Source organism: Peromyscus maniculatus, chromosome X, assembly GCF_049852395.1.
Source record: "Peromyscus maniculatus bairdii isolate BWxNUB_F1_BW_parent chromosome X, HU_Pman_BW_mat_3.1, whole genome shotgun sequence".
Classification (NCBI taxonomy): domain Eukaryota; kingdom Metazoa; phylum Chordata; class Mammalia; order Rodentia; family Cricetidae; genus Peromyscus; species Peromyscus maniculatus.
This window is the reverse complement of record NC_134875.1, coordinates 139,543,708-139,552,941: the sequence shown is the minus strand read 5'-3', so window position 1 is coordinate 139,552,941 and position 9,234 is coordinate 139,543,708. Positions and strand designations below refer to the sequence as shown.

The 9,234-nt window shown below is 41.9% G+C and overlaps 1 non-coding gene across 1 annotated transcript; it reads left to right on the top strand.

The window, feature by feature from the left end:
- Window positions 1-7,019: 7,019 nt before the first annotated feature.
- On the top strand, window positions 7,020-7,092 carry Trnak-cuu (transfer RNA lysine (anticodon CUU)). The gene has a single exon. It is a non-coding gene; the product is annotated as a tRNA-Lys (tRNA).
- Window positions 7,093-9,234: the final 2,142 nt, after the last annotated feature.

Below are 9,234 nucleotides of genomic sequence, written 5' to 3'. Positions count from 1 at the left end.
TATGTTTAGAAATGTTCCTTGTATTCCTGATCTTTCTAAGACCTTTATCATGAAAGGGTGTTGGATTTTGTCAAAGGCTTTTTCAGCATCTAAGGAGATGATCATGTGGTTTTTTTCTTTCAGTTTGTTTATATGGTGTATTACATTGACTGAATTTGTATGTTGAACCATCCTTGCATCCCTGGGATGAATCCTACTTGGTCGTGATGGATAATTGTTTTGATGTATTCTTGGATTCAGTTTGCCAATATTTTGTTGAGTATTTTTGCATCAATGTTCATGAGGGAGATTGGTCTGTAGTTCTCTTTCTTGGCTGCATCTTTGTGTGGTTTGGGTATCAGGGTAATTGTAGCCTCATAAAAAGAGTTTGGTAGTGTTCCTTCTGTTTCTATTGGGCTATGGATTTGTTCTAGATTAAGATATGTCAGGTTTGACCAGCCAAGACCCCCTGAAAGTTCTCCGATGACACCATGGTGCAGATGATCCAACATCCAGAATCATTTCAAGGCAACTGGCTCAGACGATACAGCCTCACGGACTACTCCATGATCCTAAATTTTCTTTGTGTCCCCATAAGATACAGCACCCCCCTCCAGCAGGAAGTAGTAAGAGAAGCTACGCCCAAATTCCCAAATACACCAAGCTGGCTTTGTAGATGTGTAAAAGTTAAAACCTTCCTTTTTAAAAAAAGAAAAGGGGAAGTGCTGTGGGATGGTCTGTATGTCAAATTGCTGTGATTGGTCAATAAATAAAACACTGATTGGCCATTGGCCAGGGAGGAAGTAGGTGGCACAAGGAGAGAGGAGGATTCTGGGAAGCAGAAGGCTAAGGCAGAGAGACACTGCCAGCTGCCGCCATGACCAGCAGCATGTGAAGACACCGGTAAGCCACCAGCCACATGGCAAGGTATAGATTTATGGAAATGGATTAATTTAAGCTATAAGAACAGTTAGCAAGAAGCCTGCCATGGCCATACAGTTTGTATGCAATATAAGTCTCTGTGTTTACTTGGTTGGGTCTGAGTGGCTGTGGTACTGGCTGGTGACAAAGATTTGTCCTGACTGTGGGCAAGGCAGGAAAACTCTAGCTACACTATTGTGTGGAACACTTTGAAGAGTATTGGTATTAGTTCTTCTTTGAAAGTCTGGTAGAATTCTGCACTGAAACTATCTGGTCCTGGGCTTTTTCTTTTTGTTGGGAGACTTTTGATGACTGTTTCTATTTCTTTAGGGGTTATTGGTCTACTTAAATGGTTTATCTGGTCTTGATTTAATTTTGGTATGTCGTATTTATCCAGAAAAACTGTCCATTTCTTCCTGGTTTTCCATTTTTGTGGAGTACAGGTTTTTGAAATATGATCTGATGATTCTATGGACTTCCTCATTGTCTGTTGTTATGTCTCCCTTTTCATTTCTGATTTTGTTAATTTGGGTGCTCTCTCTTTGCCTTTTGGTTAATTTGGCTAGGGGTTTGTCTATCTTGTTGAGTTTTTCAAATAACCAACTCTTTGTTTCATTGATTTTTTTGTATTGTTCTCTTGTTTTCTATTTCGTTGATTTCAGCCCTCAATTTGATTATTTCCTGGCCTCTATTTCTCCTGGGTGAGTTTGTTTCTTTTTGTTCTAGAGCTTTCAGTTGTGCTGTTAATTCAATGGTATGGGATTGCTCCATCTTCTTTATGTGTGCATTTAGAGCTATGAATTTTCCTCTTAGCACTGCTTTCATAGTGTCCCATAAGTTTGGGTATGTTGTACTTTCATTTTCATTGAATTCTAGGAACTCTTTAATTTCATTCTTTATTTCTTTCTTGACCCATTGACGTTTCAGGTGGGCATTATTCAGTTTCCATGAGTTTGTGGGTTTTCTATAATTTTTGTTGTTGTTGAGGTCTAATGTTAAGGCATGGTGATCTGATTAAATACAGGAGGTTATTCCAATTTTTTTTGTATCTGTTGAGATTTGTTTTTTTGTGCAAGCATGTGGTCAATTTTTGAGAAGGTTCCATGGGGTGCTGAGAAGAAGGTATATTCTTTTGTGTTAGGATGGAATGTTCTGTAGATATCTATTAAGTCCTTTTGAGTCATAACATCTGTTAGGTCCTTTATTTCTTTGTTAAGTTTCAGTCTGGTAGATCTGTCTTTTGGTGAGAGTGGTGTGTTAAAATTTCCCACTACTAATGTGTGGGGTTTGATGTGCGTTTTAAACTTTAGTAGTGATTCTTTTATGAATGTGGGTGCTTTTGTATTTGGAGCATAAATGTTTAGAATCGAGACTACATCTTGGTGGTTTTTCCCCATGATAAATATGTAATGTCCATCCTGATCTCTTTTGATTGATTTCAGTTTGAAGTCTATTTTATTAGATATTAGGATAGCTACACCAGCTTGTTTCTTAGGTCCATTTGCTTGGAAAGCCTTTTCCTAGCCCTTTACTCGGAGGTAGTGTCTGTCTTTGAAGTTAAGGTGTGTTTCTTGTATGCAGCAGATGGATGGGTCCTGTTTTCTTATCCATTCTGTTAGCCTGTGTCTTTTTATAGGTGAGTTGAGACCATTTATATTGATGGATATTAATGACCAGTGATTGTTAATTCCTGTTATTTTTGTGGGTGTGTTGTGTTGTCCTTCTTTGGTGTATGTTGGTGTAGGATTATCTATTGCTTGATTTTTCATGGATGTGTTTAGCTTCTTTGGGTTGAATTTTCCCTTCTAGTGCTTTCTGTAGGGCTGGGTTTGCGGACAGGTATTGATTAAATCTGGTTTTATCCTGGAATATTTTGTTTACTCCGCCTATGGTGATTGAGAGTTTTGCTGGGTATAATAGTCTGGGTTGGCATCTGTGGTCTCTTAGTGTCTGCATAAGATTTATAAAAAGCTCAGAGAAGAGCTTTTTTAATACCCATAAAGCCCAAAGAAAGATTTTTCCCCAGTTTGCATTCATAGCCCCAAAGTTAGAAAGTTGAAGAGTTTTTCTGTCTAGTTGCCTTACTTATTTTTTTTCTACACGATCTTACACTTCTAAGGTTTCCTACATTATATTACTACCCTATACCTTATACTTATTTTTCACAGATCGAAATTGAGAAAGGGATAGAAGATAGAAAAATTTGACAGAAGAGAATTTTGTGCTGCAGCGTTGGACACCCTTCCAGTCAGCTTTCCTTTTCTCTCAAGGATAAAACCCCTGCCCCTCAATAATATATATATATATATATATATATATATATATATATATATATATATATATATATATATATATATATATATATATATATATATATTATTCCATAACACTGGCAGGGCTGACCCACAGTTTCGCAAAAAACTCTGTAATAAAACTACTATTTTCTTTTATCTTTAGTCCCTATTACTTCGTCTTTAGTCCCTGTTCATTTGTCTTTAGCCCCCCCCATTTTTTTGTCCCCCCTTTAGTCTTTTTCTTTAGTCCCATGGCGCCATTCTGTGGGGTGTTTACCCACCAACCCCACAGCTCCCCAGAGTTTTCTTGAGTGTGAGCAGCAGGAAATATTAGATACAAGGATTTATATGGTGGAGATAAACAGATAGAAAATAAAGGATAGCCTCGAGAGGGCCTGGAACCTATTCCAACAGGCCCTGACTCTGCCCCAGGGTTTTTATAGAGATGCCAAGGGGTGGAGCAAAAGACCTCCTCCCCCAGCACAGCCAAGTGCAAACCATGTCAGACACCTGCACTCAGGCCCGTGGTCCTAATCATCCTCTATGAGGACCTGCTGGGTAAAGCCACGAGGAACCCAAGAACGGGCTCCCACAGTAGTCCCAACCAGCTTGACCCCTTCTGAGTATTTAAGCATCAGGCGGCGGTGGCTTTCTTCCTTCCATCCAAGTCTTCAGGGTTCCTGCTTGCTGTCTCCGGTGTGAGCAGTTAAGCATCAGTCATGGATAGCTGTCTTCCTGCCAGCCAGGACCTCGCGGACCCTGGGGGACTCTCATGCCACCAGCCAAGGCCTTGAGGATGACGAGTGGCTCTCTTCCCACCAGTCAGGACCTTGGTGGACCCAGCTGGCTTGTCCCCATATGAGTATTTAAGGATCAGGTTGGGGTGGCTATGTCTTGCCACCGGGAGCCTGGAGGACTCCAGGTGACTCTCATGCCACCAGCCAGGACCTTGAGGACCATGTGGTATGCCTGCAATATGCTTTATATTGTAATAAGCAAAAAACTGTTTCATTTTAACAGAGACATATGATGGAGCATTGTCAGTTTTGATTTGTGCAGGTATACCCATGATGGCCATAACTTCTAGCAAATGAGTGATTACAGAATCAGCTTTTTCAGAACTCAAAGCAGTTGCCCATTGAAATCCTGAATAAGTATCGATAGTGTGGTGTACATATTTCAATTTTCCAAATTCTGCAAAGTGAAACACGTCCATCTGCCAGATTTCATTTCTCTGAGTACCCTTTGGGTTACATCCTGCTGGTAATGGCGTCTGATTGTAGAAGGAACAAGTAGGACATTTCTTTACTATTTTTTTTAGCTTGTTGCCAGGTTATGGAAAAATCCTTTTTTAAACCTTTACTATTAACGTGATGTTTTTTATGAAATTCTGAGGCCTCCAGCACATTTCCTATCAATAATTTATCAATCTCATCATTGCCTTGTGCTAGAGGGCCTGGCAGACCAGTATGGCATCGAATGTGAGTTATATATAAAGGATGATTCCTTTTCCTGATTGTATCTTGTAATTGAATAAATAATGAAGTTAATTCTGAAGCATCATGGATAAATTCTGCAGTCTCAATATGTAACACCACTCTTTCAGCATACTGAGAGTCAGTTACTATGTTGAGAGGTTCTGAAAAATCCATTAATACCAACAGAATAACATACAATTCTGATTTTTGAACTGAATTATACAGACTTTGAACCACTTTACTTAAATTTTCTGATTTGTAACCTGCCTTTCCTTCTTTGTTGGCATCTGTATAAAATGTACGAACTCCAGATATGGGTTTTTGCCGTACAATTCGAGGCAAGATCCAATCAGCTCTCTTTATAAGATCAATTCTATTGCTTTTGGGATATTTGCTGTTATTTTCTCCCAAACAATTACTGCAAGCTCTTTGCCAAGTTTCACTTTCTGTCCATAATTTTTCAATGTCCTCCTTAGTTAATGGTACGACAATTTCTGCTGGGTCTATGCCTGCTAATTGACGAAGTCTCAATTTTCCTTTGTAAATCAAGTCAGAGTTTTTTCCACATAAGTTTTTAATTTTTTATTTGGTTTATTTGGTAAAAATATCCATTCCAATATAATATCTTCCCTCTGCATTAATATTCCATTAGGAGAACGCCTAGAAGGTAAAATAACCAAAATGCAATCCAGCTTTGGATCAATACGATCCACGTGTCCTTCATGTACTTTCTTTTCTACCAAGGCTAATTCTTTCTCAGCTTCAGGTGATAATTTTCTTGGACTATTTAAGTCCTTGTCACCTTCTAAGGTTTTGAACAAATTAGTCAGTTCATCATTTTTTACCCCAACAATAGTTCGTAGATGAGAATTGTCTCCAAATAATCTTTGAAAGTCATTAAGAGTCTGTAGTCTATCTCTCCTAATTTGCACCTTTTGGGGTCTAATTTTTTGTAGCTCTATTTTATATCCTAAATAATTAATAGTATCTCCTCTTTGTATCTTTTCAGGAGCAATTTGTAATCCCCAGCAAGGCAAAATTTTCTTTACTTCTTCAAATATTGTTTCTAAAGTATCTCCATTTGAGTCAGCTAGTAAAATATCGTCCATATAATGATAAATTATAGATTTAGGAAATTTGTTACGTATCACTTCCAATGGCTGTTGTACAAAGTATTGGCACAGAGTTGGGCTATTCAACATTCCCTGTGGGAGGACCCTCCATTGAAATCTTTTAACCGGTTGAAAATTATTATAAGTAGGCACTGTAAAAGCAAATCTTTGTCTTTTTCTTGTAAGGGTATTGAAAAGAAACAGTCTTTTAAATCAATAACTATGAGAGGCCATCCTTTTGGTAACAGAGTAGGCAAAGGCATCACAGATTGTAGAGAGCCCATTGGCTGAAATACTTTATTAATTACTCTAAGGACTGTCACCATTCTCCATTTACCAGATTTCTTTTTAACAACAAAAACAGGAGAATTCCAGGGGCTACTTGATTCTTCAATATGCTGAGCATTTAACTGTTCTTCTACCAGCTCTTCTAAAGCCTGGAGTTTCTCTGTTGTTAAAGGCCATTGCTGGACCCACACAGGCTTGTCTGTTAACCATTTTAAAGGTAGAGCTATTGGTGTCTTTGGAAGATCATCAGTTATTGTGCCCTGTTCTTGTATAATATGGATGGCTGGTGACCACTCATTAGAATAATATCTTCTAATATTTCTCTCAGTAACATGTGTTAGGTTATGATTTGTTTCTGAGATTGGAGGGATGTTAATCTGAGTATCCCATTGTTGCAACAAGTCTCGACCCCACAGGTTCATAGTTATGTTAGCCACATATGGTTTTAATTTTCCTCTCTGTACTTCTGGACCTATTCATTCGAGCCATCTTGCACTCTGTTTCGCCTGACATAATGTCCCAATTCCTAACAGTTGAACGTTTACCTCCTGAAGAGGCCAAGTTGCATGCCAAAATTCTGGTGCAATTATGGTAACATCCACACCTGTGTCTACCAGACCAGACAACAAAACACCATTTATTTTTATCGTTAATTTTGGTCTTTGTTCATTATTAGAAGTTTGCCAAAAAATTTTCTTTATGTTTTCTCCTGAATTTTCTATTCTCTCTGTTTCATCAACCTGACCAGCATGATTTATTCCAATAGACATTTGGTTATTTAATCGCTCTCCAGAGCAGGCATTTCCTCTATGGCTGCAGGAAAGGTTTGAACTGGATTTGCACTGGGGGCCTGCGTGAGGCCCCTCTGGGAGTTTCCCGAAGACTGAGGCAAAGGATTACCCTATCTGTCCTTTGTTGATCTACATTCGTTGGTCCAGTGTTTTCCAGCCCGGCTAGCTCAGTCGGTAGAGCATGAGACTCTTAATCTCAGGGTCGTGGGTTCGTGCCCCACGTTGGGCGCCAGATATAGATGTAACCAACCGTCTTATCAAACAAGAAACACAGAAACAATGCAAAAGAGAAAGCCGAGAGGTCAGAGCTCAGAGCCAAAATCTCACCCTTCCACCTGCGGTGTCCCAGCATCCTGAATGAGGGAGCTCTTTCCTGTCTGTTCGTCTATTTAAAGTATTTTGTTCTGCCTTCTCATTGGTTGCAAACCCAAACACGTGACTGCCTCGTCACTGTCTGAATGCACAGCCCCCTAGGTCTTAAAGGCATATGTCTCCAATGCTGGCTATATCCCTGAACACACAGATATCTATGGGATTAAAGGCATGTGCCACCACCGCCACACTCTTGCTATGGCTCTAATAGCTCTGACCCCCGGGCAACTTTATTTATTAACATACAATCAAAATAATATTTCAGTACAATTAGATAACCACCACAGGTATCTGTCATCCCTCCAGCAACGCCATGGTGATCCCAGTCGGCGGGCCCCATTCTGACCATTTAAACATCATGCATGGCTGGCTATCTTCCCACCAGGCCAAGCCTTGAGGACCCTGGGTACCTGTCTTCCCGCCAGGCAGGGACCTGTGGGTCCAGGCTGGTTAGCACCCTTCAGAGCACAAAGGCATCAGGTGGGCGTGACTCTCTTCAGGCAAGCTGGGCCTTCGAGGATCCCAGGTAGCTGTCATCCCACCAGCCAGGGCCTTGAGGAACCTAGGTGGTTATCTTCCCACCAGCAGGGGCCTTGGGGTTCCTGGCCGGCTTTCTCCTATCTCTATAGTTAAATTTCTGGCAGGGTTGGCTGTCTTCAAGCCAACTGGAACATTGGGGACCCCTGGTGGCTGTCATCCCACCAGCTGGGGCCTTGAAAACCCTGGGTGGCTGTCATCACACCAGCCAGGGCCTTGAGGACCCTAAGTGTCTGTCATCCCATCAGTGAGGGCCTTGGGGATGCCAGCCAGCTGGGCCTTGTCTGAGCAGTTTAGCGTCTGGTAGAGGTGGCTGATATCCTACCGGCCAGGACTTTGAGGACCCTGGGTGTCTGCCATCCCACCACCCAGGGTCCTAAGGTCTCTGGGTGGCTCTCTTCCCACCATCCAGGGCCTTGTGTATCCCGGCTGGCTAGCACCCTTTTGAGCAGTTAACCATCAGGCAGGGTTGGCTATCTTCCCATCACGTGGAGCCTTGAGGACCCTAGGTAGCTGTCATCTGGCCTACAAAGGCATAGGGATCCTGGTCGGCTGGCCCCCCATCTGAGCATTTAAACATTATGCAGGGCTGGTTGTTTACCCACCAGCCAGAGCCTTGAGGACCATGAATGGCTGTCATCCCACCAGCAGGGGCATGGGGATCCCAGTCAGCTGGCCCCCATTTGAGCATTCAAACATCATACAGGACTGCCTGTCTTCCTGCCAGCCAGAGTTTTGAGAACTCTGGGTGGCTGCCTTCCTGCCAGGCAGGGACCTGGGGGTCCAGGAATTCTAGCACCCTTCTGAGCAAGTAAGCATTAAGTGGGCGTGGCTGTCTTCATGTAAGCGGGACCCTTGAGAATACTGGGTGGCTGTCATCCCACCAGCCAGAGATATGGCTGTAGATGTAACCAACCGTCTTTTTAAATAAGGAACACAGAACCAATGTAAAGAAGAAAGCCAAGAGGTCAGAGCTCAGAGCTAAAACCTTACCCTTCCTCCTGTAGTGGTCCTACCTCTCCAAAAGAGACCTACTTCCTGTGTGTTTGTCTTGATATAGTCTTTCTGTTCTGCCTTCTCATTGGTTGTAAACCCAAACACGTGACTGCCTCATCACTGCCTGTATGTACAGACCTCCAGGTCTTAAAGGCATGTGTCTCCAATGCTGGATGTATCCCTGAACACATGGAGACTTACCTAGCTCTGCCTACCAAGTGCTGGGATTAAAGGCGTGTGCCACCACTGCCATGCTCTTTCTATGGCTCTAATAGCTCAGACCCCCCTGGCAACTTTATTTATTAACATACAAGGAAAATCACATTTCAGTACAAATAAAATACCACCATATATGGAGGTCCCAGCCCCTGTCTGAACAGTTAAACGTCAGGCAGGTTAGCTGTCTTCCTTCCATGTGGAACTTTGGGGAACCTCCGTGGCTGTCTCTCACCGCCCAGTGCCTTAA